Below are 16,096 nucleotides of genomic sequence, written 5' to 3'. Positions count from 1 at the left end.
CCAAAAAATGAGTAATAATACCTGAAAAGTCGTACCAAATTTCAAACAAATTTAGATATTATATTGATATTTACATATCAAGGTTTGTAACAATTTTGTTATCACCTATGGTAAATTGAGTTATAATTTTTGTTATTTTAACTATTAAGGAGGCCAAGACTATGACTAATTTAGATAGAAAAAACGAAACAACCCCAGATACAATTTTGTTATCCATTGTTGATCGGGTTAGCATTGAAGTAATTCGATAAGATTTGAAGGTCGTATAGAACCAACGAGATAACTGTATGTACGTCATTACACGGATAAAAAAGCACAGTATCATCAGAAAAAAGCCTTGGTATACCTTTCAATTTCAAATTTTCAATATCGTTGGTACCCCCACATTGATTGGACGGTAGGAGCTACGAGCTTTGCCGAGAGATACAAACTGTTTCCTGTTCGACAGATAACTTTTAACAATGTCGTTAGCAACCCCTCTGATCCCATATCGATCTAGCTTCTGTAACAGAGTCTTATGGTCCAGTGTATCAAACGCTTTTCTAAGATCTAAGAACAACGCACCAACAACTTTCTTCGAATCAATCTCATCAACAAGACAATTCACCAATTCGGTAGTAGCTGTGGTGGTGTTACATCCCGATCTAAACCCAGACTGGACGTTGTTAGAGTTGAATAAATTAAGCATTCTGTTCTCCAACAGCTTTTCCAGGACCTTATTGAATACTGATAAGGTGGAAATCGGACGGTAATTGCAAGGATCATAAATATTTCCGGACTTGAAAACAGGCACAACACGAGCAACTTTTAAACAGTCGGGATAAATACCAGTGCTCAGAATTTTGTTGAAAACTTGTGCCAAAATCCGTGCAAAAGATCATGGATTGCTTTTCAAGAGTTTAACGGAAATATTGTCAAATCCATTACTTTTGCTAGCATCTAGTTCATGTATTATGGCAATAACTTCATTTGTGGAGGCCGGACGAATGAAAGTTGAGTTTGTTACACAGGTTACATTGTTAATCGGATTGATATTATTTGAGTTCGAAAATGTGTCTGCCTCGCATACTTCTAAATCACTGGTTGTCTTTGTTCCATCAATAACGAGCTTAATTTGATCCTTAGGTTTAGTACGACCCAAAATTTCATAATTATTTTTCCAAACCCTCGAATAACAAGAAGTGTTGAGTAGCATAACTTTTTACTTTTTCTTTTTGCAATGTCTACTTTTTTACTAATGTGCTTCAGTAACCCTTGAAGGTTTAGATCATCTGGTTTTTTTCGAACCTTTTTGAGATAATTAGATTTCATTTGCAACAACTTCCAAAGATTATATGACATCCAAGGACAATAATCTTTTTTGGTATTTATTTCTTTAGCATATCTCTTGGTACATTGGAACAGCATTAAGTTATATGTTGACGTTTGCAAAGCTAGTTTCGCTTCCGACAAGAGGATTACGTCACAGCTGCCAGTTTTTTGCATTGGTGAAAAAACAACGAAAATTGGACAACGGTGGAGAGCATCACACAAAATCAGCCGTTTTAATGGCTCTAAAAGTTTTTTAAAGAACTATTAGGATTTCTTGTTCGCAAATCGAAGGTAAATATCCTCAGTTTAGTGCAAATCTAGAACTGTTTGATTAGATTTGTGCACCTTTCGCTGCGTGAAATTCACAGTAATCGAGATCAAGTGAAGCCTTCTTTGTTTTTGCGAAAAATGTGAAAAAGCATAATTCATACAATTGATCAACTAATTGATATTCGGAAGTGTTGAGGAACATGTCAGTTGTTTTCGTACTCACGACATCCAGTTATGTCTCTGATATTATCCACCCGCCTTTTTTTCATTCGGAACTCTGTAATTCTGAAGCCGGAAATCAGATCCTTATGAAACTCAAAATTTTACTATGGAGCGAGTGTGGCTTTTAATTTTGTCACAGACACACATACATACACATTCACACACAGACATTTTCTTAGTTCGTCGCGCTGAATCGGACGGTATGAGTATCCAGGTCTCGGTTCAAAAGTCGGTTTTTTACAGTGATTGCATAGCCTTCCAAAACCGGAAAAACTTAGACTAATATCTTGGTACAAGGCACAAAGGATCTATTTCCTTTGAACTTCAATATACACGTCTCCGTGTACCACTCAACAATATTACTACAGATACATATTTCGAATATAAATTATTAGTGTTTAAAGACGCCTGAAACTGTTTCTTGCTCGGAAAGTAAGTGGAATTATCAAACATATCTTCATTCCAAATAAGTTCTATTGTCTTTACAATCTGGAAGGCATAAAAAAGGTTTCGAAAAGAAATCCCGTCGATGGCGTCTAATCACAATTCATGTAACAGTGTCACGACCCTTCAGATTACAGCATTGCAAACCACATGCGTTCCCCTTCCAAGTCCAAGCCCTCAGATAAAAACATTCTCCCAGAGTCCCCTCAGACCACCGTTCCTTTGTTGAACGAGGAGCCGACTTATCTAACCTGAATGTCTAAATAAAAGATGTTCCTCTTCAGTGCATGTCCTCAAGAGAAACGGTTTTCCCCCGTTTCCGACGGATACCTTACAAAAGCCCGTCCGTCGTTACGTTGGCGGCGGCGAGCGTTGGAGGTTTTGATCATAAGACAAGATTTTTATTAGGCCCTTTTAGGCCATCACTCTTCGGTTGGTATCAAGTAAAGCCAGGGCTATAGGAAAACATAGGAACGCACATCTCAGTTGTTGTTCTGCATAAGCAATTCAAATGCGTCGTACATGTGCTACCGTCGGTCGTCGCTATTTCCGCTGTTGCTTCCGTGTCGAACCGCTGCTATCGTGTTTTTTCCCCCTGTACGACATACACGAAAACCCATCTAATATGCTAGGATATGCCACTCGCGGAAAGTTCCAGTACAGGCAGTTACTTGATGCATATAGCGGCTGTGGGCATTATGTACTCATTTGCATACAAGGAAGGGGGTGGCAACATCTGTAACGCATGGCCAGGCGAAATCGGGATCCGTTGCTTTAGCTGCCATATCGCGGTGGTTTCGATCTAACGCACCGGGGGTAGGAAGCTAAGTAAGCTTCCCGTCGATCGGTTTGGAGGGAATAAAGTTGCTCTAAATGGAATGTGTGTACGCGATGTGCGCTGGAATCAGGGTATGCAAATAAGGGACATTGCTATCGGAAGGGTTTCTCCGTCCTTGGCAGTGCGTACGTAGGTACGTGTAAGCGAAAACAATGGAAGGGTGATTTTTTACGAATATTTCACGAACGGTTGTGGTTGATGGTATATGGGAATAGAGCGACGATACAGGGTGGCACAAAATACGAATATGTACGATATGTTATCGGTTTGTTTTCGCTAACGACATGGCTGATCATTTTATTTTTTGTTCTTTATTTTCAGATTGCTTCATTTGATGCCAACGGGTAAGCAATTCTTTTTTTTTTTCAATATATTCAATAACATAATCTTTGATATTTTGAAAGACTCTGCGCTCTAGGTAGCTTGATTCTCTGATTGAATATACCTATCATTGTAAAAAATGCTGGTGTATTTTACTGTCTGATTCGTAAACGTTCTTGCTCAAAATAATTGATATTTTTTGCTATGCCTTAAGCTCCTTAAAATTGTATTCTACTATAAGCAAAACAAACTTTGAAATCTGTATCGCATATTATATTCTTGAAAGTTTTTTTTAGTGATTTTTAAAATTTGCTATCCATTTGCACTAATGTTGTTTCTTATATTTCAAAAACAATTATCACGCTAGTCGATTGTAGTTTTCTTTAGATTGTTTTCGGATAATGTCAATAGGATCAATAGGTCAACAGTACTAGCCATGTAATGGTTCTGTATAGAGCTGTTCGCTCCACGCTACGCCGCCGGTAATCTTATTAAGGGTGGGTATGGTCTAAATCAGTGATTTCCAAACTCACCTTACCACTGTGGCAGCGAAGCGAAATGTCTTAGACGCTACCGTGTGTTGCCACGTACTGGAGGTCGATTTCGACCCCTTTGGGAATGACTGGTCTAAATGATAAAAAAGAACATCATTTTTGCGATATCGTTCAACAAAATAAATTCAAACGTTTTGCATAATACAAAGCATCATTCGAACAACATTTTGTAATTTTTTCGTGGAAAAATATTGGGAAATAAGTCGGTAAAAAGTATTTTCTTCTTAAAAATCATGATTTGGGGTGTCTACTGTATCTCAACGCAGACTAATCAGAAGTCAACAAATCAAAGCAGCATAGATAAAGTAGATGTTTTTCTAGACCCCAACGTGTCTGTTTAATTTTTTTTTAATGTTTAGTGATTGTTTAAAGTCAAAGCTACGATTTTGTTCGAAAAAATCCGTCATTTTGTAGAGCTGTAAAACCTCTCCAAAGTAACAAATAACAAAAAGGAAAACGATGAGGTCTGGCATTTTACAAGTAGAAAGTGTATGCAAAATTTGAAAAAAAAAATGGTGCAGTTGTTTTTGAATGGCGATAGACACGGACCTGCTTTCGAAAAAAAAACGCGTTTAACTTTTATTTGTATTATTGTAGTATTATCACTCACTTTTGTCGGAAATGGCTGATCCGATTTTCACAAACTTAGAAAGGTCTTGTGGTTTCATACAAAGCTCCTGAATTTCTTTTGAATCCGACTTCCGGTTCCCAAAATTTGTTTGGATCTCACTTTCGATTCCGGAATTGCGAGGTGCATATTGCACGGTGCACCAAAAAAGTAAAGATTGAAATGAAAGGTAAGCTAAGATTGAAATGAAAGGTCTCACGGTTTCATACAGAGTTACTATGCATTCAAATAATATTTAAACTCTTTTCGGTTTACATGCGGCGCTCCTTATCCTCACCGATTACTTATCCTCAACTACATGGTAACTGAAAATACAAAAGAATTAGAATTATTCTTACAATCTTAGAAAACCTGCATTGTTGAAAAATGCAAAAGTAATTTTCTCCGCTATTGCTAGATAAATCTTTCTACAAAAAGCACCATTTCATTTAGAAAAACCTGTTTTAATCCATCTAGCGGTGTAATGATGCCTTTCTCATATTACTCATAACATCAAAAATATTACTGTGGAATTCACAAAAACAACTGTTCATTGAATAGAAATAGGAAAGTTTGTTCGAACTTAATCTAACGAACCCTACAAATCTTGTTTACCCTGTAGTTTCGGAACCGGAAGTAGTATCCACAACAAATTTAGGAATTCTGTACGAAACTGTAAGACTTTTCCGTTGAACCTATAGATTTGTGAAAATCGATTTAGCCATCTTGAAGGAAAGTGAGTGAGACCCTTTTGCAGTTTTAAATCACCATTTCCAATTCTTCCGAAACCGGATTCAGATGACCGGAATAGCCGAAGCAGGTTTGTTTGCCAGTAACAAATATGACCTAACAATTGGAACAGTTATGAACCTAGTTAAACCTAAACTTACTATCTCATGCTCTATTTTGATTAAATCAATTAAACGAAATCTAACAACCGGAGCGTTTCTGTTACTTCTGCATATGTAAGTTAAGCTAAACAATATGAATCAGCAGCATAAAACATGTAGTAGGATTATTACTTTTATTATTATTGTCGACATTACGATACGATATTACTGCACTACCGAATGAAAAAATTTCATATTTTGTTCAAATAAATTTGAATTTATTGACGTTCGTTTATTCTTTCGGTCGTACTGATCATAAAAAAGCTATAATTTTTATCAACCGCAGCATCGTCTTTTACCAATATTACGCACTAGTAGCAGACATCCGTAACCGTTTCGAGTTCTTCATAGCGTGTACGAAATTGAACAAAGCACGCATCGTTAGTTTTGTTGTTTATTCTTCTTTCGGTGTGGTACATATTGTCTTTCTATATGGCGATCTGAAAACTTTGACACTCATAGCCCTGTAACTGCGGAACCGGAAGTCGAATCCGAATGAAATTTCACAGTAGCTTTAAATATAATATGAGCTTTAATTCAATTGCTATATTCAGATATGTGAAAATCGGTTCAAGCATAGCAGAAAAATCGGTGCTTCTGGAGCAAGAAAAGGGATTTGTACCTGTTTTTAACCATCGTTTGTGAAATAATACTAATGAAATTCATAATTTATCACTTATCACGCTTTAGTTCCGGAGCCAAAAGTCGGATTTGAATAAAATGTTCTAGAAATTTTTATAAAATGCTTCTTTTATTTGAATCTTAGTTTGTGAAAATCGGTTGAGCTGTTTCAGAGAAAATTGAATGCACACTTTTTCGCTAATTTTCACATATTACCATGTAACTCCGGAACCGGAAGTCAGATCCAAATCAAATTCAATAGCAGACTATGGGATCATAAGACCTTTTATTTGAATTTTGGTTTGTGAAAGTTGGTTCGGCCATTTCTGAAAACAATGAGTGCATTTTTTTAAATTGTTTTGGCGCATATCATTCTATATTTCCGGAACCGGAAGTTGGATTGGGACCATGAGACCTTTCATTTGAATCTTAGTTACATCCATACACAAACACACAGACATTTGCTCAATTCGTCGAGCTGAGTCGAATGGTGTATGACATTCGGCCCTCCGGACCTCGGTTAAAAATTCGGTTTTCACAGTGATTGCATAGCCTTTCTATATGAGAAAGGCAAAACGAACTAAATGAACTCAGATTTCTCTTTCGAAGTTCCATTCAACAACTGCGAAAAAAAAACTGATTTTGAGTTTTGCCGCAATGTTCGTTTTTGTTCCAATTTTCGAGCTCGGTTCAATAAAGTACCCCAACAGATCGAAAACACACAATTTTTCTGATTGCTCAGTAGTTTACATTAAGTTTTTCGAGATTAGTTTAGTGGATTTGCAGATTTTTCGGCAAAGTGCATATTTTGCCGATATTTGAAAATTTTTTTTGCAGAACTTTTTTTATCAGTTATTAACTGGTGCGTATACAGGGGTTCAAATCCATCCGAAACACAAAAAAATATTATATTATGAAAACTTTTCTCTTTAAATATTTAAGTCAATTATACTACGGCTCTTTATTCATTCTTCCTCAATCTGTTTCGCCCCCCTCGAAGTAATCCATCCTTTCCCCGAAACAATACAGTTGTGCCAACGTTTTTTTTCCAATCCTCGAAACAGTTGTTAAAGTTCCAATTTCCGAAATAGCCTTCAATGCGCGTAGCGAATCATATTAGATGTCTTCAATTTACTCAAAACATGGAGCAGTTGTCACACGGAGCTTCGGTCGATAGTGGTTGAATTTTTGGCAAAAAAATCACGAAGAATCTATGCAATATGCAACGGTGCATTATGGTGGAACCAAACCAAGAGTTGTCGGCCCAATACTCCGGCCTCTTTGCACGAATATCTTCGCGCAAATGACGCATAACACTCAAATAGTAATGATTGTTGACAGTTTGGCCGGTCGAAGGGAATTCGGAGTGCACCACACCCGACCAATCAAAGAAAACTTTGAACAACTTGTACCAATCAAAAACACTTGCTCACGACATGCATTTATCACCGAAGGTCTTTTGCAACATTCTGAACGTTTTTGACCAGAAATATGATTTCGTAGGTAAAATTTATTGGAGCTTCTTTGTTGAATATTTTCACTCATTGTAAAAATTACCGATTGCACTTTTAATACTTCAGAAGGACAGACGTATGCTAAACACTAATAAATATTTTGACGTGACACTTGGCGCAGATGTCACTGACACTGTTTTACCTAGAAAAAATATCGACGAATAAGGTTTCCGCGCGAAATATAATCCAAAATTCTTACTACTTTTTGCCCACAACAACAAAATGTTAGTTTTAAACTAACGAGTTTATAACCAAGTAATTATATACATATTTTAATTCGTATGGAAATTGATCAACATGTTCTGAAACACTCCCTGAAAAAAATGTCTGGACACGCGCCTGGTTATTAACAATTACCCCGAAATCAGCAAATGCGTGTGCCGAAATTTGGAAACATGTGTTGGTTTTTTTCCGTAATTCGGCAAGACAACTGTACATTTTTGCTTGGCACTATGCAGCTTTTTTCTGATGAAATATTTTTCCCGATGATCATTACAATGGATCATTAGGATGATATTTAAAAATTAATCCAAAAGGAAGATGTGAGAATACAGTAAGTTGTTTTTTTTTCATAGTTTTTTTATTCGGCTCCTTTACACTTTAGTTTAACGCGGCTGTTTTACAGTAGAAAATATTTATTTCCTTTTGCTGGATCTTGTTATAATTTTTTTCTTGGAGGAGAGGCGCTTTCGCTGTTATCTAGCGAATGAAGGGGGAGCAGTGGTTTGCTATTCACACTCCCGTCCATTGGTTCAGCATCATTGTTATTGGAGGAACAATCGTTATGTTTTTCACAGGCGTTGGGTAGGTTATTAGCTGCAGCTGGAGTACTTTGTTCTATAGGAAATACTGATGATTTCGTTGAGAAGGATGCTTCACTGTTGTTGGTGACTGTCACAGGTGTACTGGGGTTACTTGGGGTTGGTGTGAAGGAAGCACCGTTGTCCTTTGGTGTCGTTGTCTCCTTGTCCATTTTATCACATGCCTTACCGTAGTGAACAGCTTTTTGGCAATATTGACATGTGGCCATCTGATTGTCATAGGTAACAAGTGATTTGCACGGGATTCTTGCACCCTGACCGAAAGTCACATAAGAAGGTATAGGCCTCTTCAAGCGCATGCGTAACAAACGTACGCCATTTAGAATACCGGGGGAAAGGTTCGTCCACTTTTCTTTTTCGATAGAATATAAGGATAGATGACGCTTGAGGGAAGATCATGCACACGCACTTCTATAGCACAATCTTCCATAGATACTGGAATGTTGTACTTAATGTTTTCGTGCTCCACATAGTGCACATTGTTATTGTCTTTTGCGAATTGAATCGCTTCGAACTCTTTATAAAACTGGATGTAAAAACATTATTTGTCTTATTACATTGAAGTAAATGTACATGTTTAATGTCAAGATGCATTTGCTCCTTATGTAAACCTTCAAGATCTCGTATCGAAGGTCGAATTTTGCATTGCCTGAAGTCAACAATAATTGTATTCTTTTTGATAGCGGCGGTAGCTTGTTTTTTGTTTAGTTCACTCATTTCGAGATCGTTCTATTGTTCACTACGCAATACTGTACTTGGTTTCTTCCGTCCCGAACGTAAGCGGTATTGTTTTATCGACTAACTTGGATGAGATGTGAAAGCGAACTCTTCAGTAAGTTGTTGATTATATATAAAAAGCGACTTCCATGACCTGCTTTCATTACCGGGAAATCGATGTAGGAAATGTCTTTCTGAAGTCTCAGTAATTCATAAATATCAGTTTTTTTACTTTTGTCGAACATTCATTAAAGGTTATGCTGAACAGGCAGTATACTTTTTGCTGACGATTTCTCGAAGATGGCTGAATCGATTTTCACGAACTTAGATTCTACTGAATGGTCTTAAGATGCCATAAGCATATTCCAATTGTCATTCGGATCAAATCTCTGGTTCCGGAGTAAGAGTGCTCAGAGTGAAAATGTCCATTTTCTAGAATACTTTTTTCATAAGTTACCCCTTTATATTAGCTAGTGAATTTATCTAGTTTGCAGGCCATGAGAGTCTGTAACCAAATAAACCATTGATAGTCCCATAAATGATTTGCTAAATTTTATCCAAGTCCGACTACCGGTACATTTTTTTTCAAAACTCAAATGGCCATAGAGAATTGTAGCTCATATAAGTGTAAGGTAGAATAAACCGAATGTCACTATACCGATGCCCAGCTTTCGATTCCGGAAGTACCGACAATAGTAATCAAATGTAATAAAACGGAGCTCACCTCACTTTCTCTCATTTGATTGAATAGATTTTTACTAATTTTAACTCAAATAAAGTTTCGGTTGTAGTGTTATGCAATAGAAATCTTCAAAACTCATTTCTTAACATTTTTAAATTGTGGTATATCGGGGAATTTCTGCTGTAACATATAGGAGAAAATGAGGAAATGTTTATAACAAATTTTAATAACAACTGCAGGATTAAACGAAAACTTATGTGCGTGAAAATCGATTGTTTCGGTCCGATGAACATTTCTGTAATTTTTCATTCGCTTGATTCCGAAAATCTCGCTCAATGCAATTTATCTACCAGTTTGAAAATATTGGTAATTTCGGCAGTTTTAGAGGATTGCCGAAACCAATACCGAACACTTTTGGCAAAGTTATGTCGAGATTCTGGAGAAAGTATTCATACATTCCACACAAAAACTAAAGTGATCGTGACAATACTTCGTCGACAGTTAGTACAACTCGATTGGGACCTCCTCTCTCTTCTTTTAAATAAAAAATTTTTGAAATGATTATTACAACTGTGTGTGCTCTTCAGTAAAGACTTTTTTTCATATTTATGCGTAATGTATATGACAACATGATTGGCATTCAAAGCCGATAAAACTTTTGTATGCGGTTGATAAATAATTCTAATTTCATTCGAAATAGTGATAGAACACATGCATGGAACAAATTATCAACAAATCTAGGTGTCATCTGTGCCATCATACTTCGTTTGGTTCATCGTCCTGCGACACGCAAACAAACATCCGGTCCTATTAATTTCCGCTCTATCTCCTTCCAATCGACAGAAACATTGATAAACCAATTACTACGGCTTGTATCGCATCTAATCTCCTCATACCGAATAAATTACGAGTAGCCCAACTTTTGCGTCCCCTCCGGTTAACGATCTCACGGAAGGACCAACAACACCACTTAACAAATTGTCCGTCATTATCACATGAACTGACCAGCGTCCACTCCACAATACATGACAAAAATCAACCCTTTCGAATTGCGCCGCTTGACACGTGCTGGCCTTGTTTCTGTTTCCATTTCAATCCATGGGAGTGTGCTAAGCGGTAATAAAAACTCAAATAAAGGCTAATTGCTCCTATAAATATGACATTAGTAGCCTAAACTGACCCCTTGCCTAATGCTGAACTGCAGGGGCAGTTCTCACGCAACTGACTTTCCATACATGTTTCCCATTGATTGGCCACTCCTGAAGAGTTATTGAGCGGACGGATCGCTTCCCAGTCACGAGTCGTGGTTAAACAGTTCCAAACAAATATTTTGACATCAACCGGGCACAATGGACCGTCCAGGGAGCAGTAAACCGGTTCTCCTTAGCCGGCAAACTGACCATCACGACATCACAACAAGAGGGTCCTTTGCTGGCCCTCTCTCGTGCTCTCCGTCAATCGGATTCTCATGCGGTGGTCAGCTCGTTGTTCCCAAGCGGATATAAAGTTGTAAAGTCAACTGATTAGCTGACCTCTGGTTGCCACGACACCAATGATAATTACCTGCAATTAAAATCACATTCACAGAGAAGAGAACACGACAGCGGATCAGAAGATCGGCCGTAAGAAAACCGGTTCTTCCGCATCCCGGAATCAAGTAATGTCCGTCACGCAGTGGAAACCTTGTTTTTTTTTCTCTCGAATAAGGGGTTGCAAAGGATCTTCTACCTTTCGCTCGACGGCCCAGGCTACGGGCAAACATTGAATAATAGAACAAATAACATAAAGTCCGGTTTTTATTGTTTCATGCAACCCTTTTCTTTGTGATAGTCCATTTTTTACGCTGCTGTAGTGCATTCATTCAATTATTTGTTCGTTCGCTCGAGCAGTCGTTTGCCGACAGGAGCCCGTGGTTCGCTATTAGAAAAGAATGCAACTCACCTGGACCCGGAATGGACTGCGGCAAGGCAGGATTAGGTTTTGGGTTGGACTGCAGACACTCGTGCCGGGCACACGCATCGTCATTTCAAATGAAAGGATGGATATTAAATTAGCTGGCATTATGATTGCAGGTATAACGTAGTTTTTTTTTGTTTTCCATCAATGCTGAACCATAGGTTGCCAGCTATTAGTATGGAGTATGTCATTGTTTTATGTTTATTAGCTTAGGAAATTAAACAGCCCGTTGGTTTGATGAAATGTGTTTGGGTTGTTTGCTCGAGAAAGGGTTGGAAGCATGTGAAATAGTGTGACGATGGGAAAAATTGAAATTCATTCGTAAAGTGACGTCTCTACTCAGTATTGTTTGGCAAATGATCATTATGAATAGGTTAACTTCAGAACAACACTTCCGCATCGTGGAAATTTGTTTTCAAAATCAGTGTTCAATCAAAACTGTTTATTTATTATTTGCTCTTCAGTGATGAGGCACATTTTTGGTTGAATGGATACGTTGCATCCCGATAAATGTACTGTATAGTGCCGTCTATGGGCTGGTAGAACCATTGGTCCTTATTTCTTTAAAACTGAGGAAGAGCAGAACCAACTGTTGTTGCCAAATCTTCGAGATTCGGATGTGCATGAAATGTGGTTTCAACAGGATGGTGTCACTTGTCATACTGCGGTCGAAACAATCGACTTATTTATTGAGAAAACATTTCAACGACAACATTACTTCTAGAAATGGGCCGGAGAATTGGCCTCAAAAATCGGAGAATTTGCTTCAAAAACTGTACACGGGTTTCGAAATTCAAAATTCGTTAAATTTTTTTTTGCAAAAACGGGATAGAAACTTAGCCGAAACAAGTTACGCTACGAACAACGGCCAGATGTTCCACAGTGACAGTCGGCAGAAAAACTTTGAATGTAAGTTGGTGTGAAGGAAGCACCGTTGTCCTTTGGTGTCGTTGTCTTCTTGTCCAGTTTATCACATGGCTTACCGTAGTGAACAGCTTTTTGGCAATATTGACATGTGGCCATCTGATTGTCATAGGTAACAAGTGGTTTGCACGGGATTCTTGTATCCTGACCGAAAGTCACATAAGAAGGTATAGGCCTCTTCAAGCGCATGCGTAACAAACGTACGCCATTTAGAATACCGGAGAAAAAGTTCTTCCACTTTTCTTTTTCGGTAGAGAGAATCTCTCCATATTGGGACATAGTTTTGCGAATATAAGAATCGGTGACGGTAGCTTTTGTTCGTTTGGTTTACTCATTTCGAGTTCATTCTATTGTTCACTGCACAATACTGTATTTGGTATCTTCCGTCCCGAACGTAAGCGGTTTTGTTATATCGACTGACTTGGATGAGCGATGAAGCGATGAAGGATGAAGCGAACTGATTGATGATAGTTAGAGTTCACTATCAAGTTTGATTTGACCCGATCTAGCTCTTTTTTCTATACATTACTTCGAACACTAATTGTACAACTCTGGATGAAAAATGAATGCGTCTAACTAACCTGCGAATTGATATTACATTTCGTCTACGACTCATCAGTTCACTAGCAGTTTATGTTGTGCAGCTAGCGTGACTTAGCTGTATTCGGGTTTGGGGTAAAATCAAAAATTTGTACAGAAATTTTCAGAAAAAATGTATTTGTACCCGAAACCCGACCCAAATCCGAATCCGACGGGGATAGGTTGGGTTCGGGTTCATGAAAAATATTTTTGTCGGATTCAGGAGGTCGGGTTCGGGTTTGTAAGGAAAATTATTCTCGGGTACGGGAATTTTTTTTTTATCGAGTTCGAGACGGGCTAGTGTTTAAGAAAAATGCATACGACGACTTTCCAAATCGCGGCTCTGTCGGTGTATTGTTGGAAGAAGATGAAAAAGTGATTTTTTTTAAGGATCCGACATTAACTTTACGCGAAAGTGCTTCAAAATAGAACAAAAAAGTTTTGAACATATCGTATAGAACTGTTCGCAGACATTTGATCTCAAATAATTTGAAATTTCGAGGTACTTTTCAAAAACGTCTTGAATGGGCAAGGGAGCAAAATGGTGTCGTGACCTTTGATTGGCCCTGTCAGTCGCCCGATGTCAATCCAAATGAGAACGTTCGGGCTCAAATGAAGATAAAGCTTGGGAAAAACCGACCACACAATTTAAAACAGCTTGTTCGCCGAATTCACAAATTTGGAGGTCGTTTTCAGAAGAATACGCACAAAATCTCGCTCAAAGTATGCCTCGAAGGTGTCAAGCCATTATTAACGCTGAAGGGGATTGGACTTGCTATTAATGTATTTGCATGCAAGTTTTTGATCTAATAAAACAATATTCAAAAGTATTTTCATGTTGAGCCGTTTCATTTTCTCTCAACAGTGACCACGCTCTTAGAGCAAATTCAGCAGCTGCAAGATTCATATGGGTGGTCTATAATGTAACTGAAACTGGAACAAACGTATCCCCAGCAAGCCGTTTTAGTTTTATTTATTCGAACAGTTCTACTGTCAAATTTAAAACTGGTATACGCTGCCGTTCTATTTTTTCTATATTTGAAACACAGATAAAACGCTGCTGGGGCTGCCAGTCTATTTTGTTATAATTACTAGATTTAAATTTTAAAACTGACATAAATTTTGCATCTAGAACTAGAACACTTCTGGAAATGCCCTTATGTTACAGACTGTAATTGCTTCCACTAGCGTTTTGTTTGTGCATCCTCTTTGTGAGCGGTAAAATCGTTCGCTCACAATGGAATGGAAACTATATGTTCATTCACCGGTGAATGAGTATTCCAAACCCTGGTTCCTAGACATGAAATTGTCCTTGAAAATGATGTTCTAGATAAATTTCGCGGAAACATCTACTAAACAATGAAATAATCATTCAGGGGTTAGCCAAAATTCTGTGCTAGGGCACATAACCGATTTTGATATGTTTACGTTTCGTCTTTGACTCATTAGATGCACGTTTCGTCTTTGATATCATTTCGATGCAAAGAAAACAAATATAAATAGCAGAAACTTATATCTGCTTAGCGGTTCAAATCGAACTGCCGAGTTTTGCATAAAGCAGTTCAATTTGTACTGCTGTGCACTGATGAGTCAAAAATGAAACGTAAACATATCAATGAAATAATAAATGAATCCTCGCCAGAGGTGCCAGGTAAAAAAATCAAATATCTGTTGGCAGGATTGCAAAAGTCTGTAAATCCGAAAAAAAATATGCGGGCTTCCATTTCTCTATAAAGTATGAAACACAAAACTGGATAAACGAGCAAAAAAAACAACAGCATGGTCATTTCATAAGTCTGGAAATTTTGATCTAATTCAGCGAAAAACTCGATTTTTCTGATTATTACAGATTAACGGTTTCGAATCTGCATTTTTAAGTATTCCGTCGTACACACTTAAAACCATTTCTTGAGCTCGGCATAATAAAATGCCGAAACTGATCAGCAACACCTAAATTTGCTGATTGCTCAGTAATCAATACGCATGTTTCTGAACTTCGTTAAATGCATTCACTGATATTTCGGTAAAATGCTTCACTTTGCCGAAATTTGGCATAATTGCTTGCTGAATTTATGAGTAAACAACAGATATGCCGACATCAGCAGAGACGTTTGCCGAGATTTCGTAATATGCGCTAGCTGTTGCCGAGATTCAGCACGACAGCTGTCATTTATTGCCACGTTACATTTTCGCTACGCATTGCGCGATTATTTTCTGATGAAATTCTCGAGTGAAAAAATGGATAATCTTCGAAGAAACGTGGAACCACTTGCAAGTAAAAATATTGAATAAATATAGTGACATGTTTCGGTTTATAAAAAGCGACTTTATCAGATCACATTATAAGGGAAAAACACCCAACACGGGGCTCAAAGAGTCCTCGAGACAAAACTTTGGGGGATATGCGAAAAAATAACCCAATGCATGGACAAATTCGATAGAACAAAGTAAGTTTATTTTTTGAGCAATACCGTATATGCATCATAAAATATTGAAAATTTTTGTATATTAATTTTTATTTTCATATTTCCAGCTCGACTCAAGGTGGCCGCATCCGGAAACGCCGCTTTTTATTATGCTACATGTTTTAAGGTAAAGGCTTTAAGCACTACTGGAAACAAATTTGTAAGCCTCCTTTAAGTCTTAATAAAATGAATTTTTGATCCTGAATGGTGTGTTTATAATGTTTAGAAATTACAAACAAAATTAATTGACTAGATTTTTAATTACTGATGATTCGGTAATTTGTTTTTTCATTTTTTCGTTTTATTGGATTGCCGAATATTCAGCGAACGTTTCACTGAGCAAACAGTAAATCTTATGCT

This window comes from Malaya genurostris, chromosome 3, assembly GCF_030247185.1.
Source record: "Malaya genurostris strain Urasoe2022 chromosome 3, Malgen_1.1, whole genome shotgun sequence".
NCBI lineage: Eukaryota > Metazoa > Arthropoda > Insecta > Diptera > Culicidae > Malaya > Malaya genurostris.
This window is presented reverse-complemented; position numbering follows the sequence as displayed.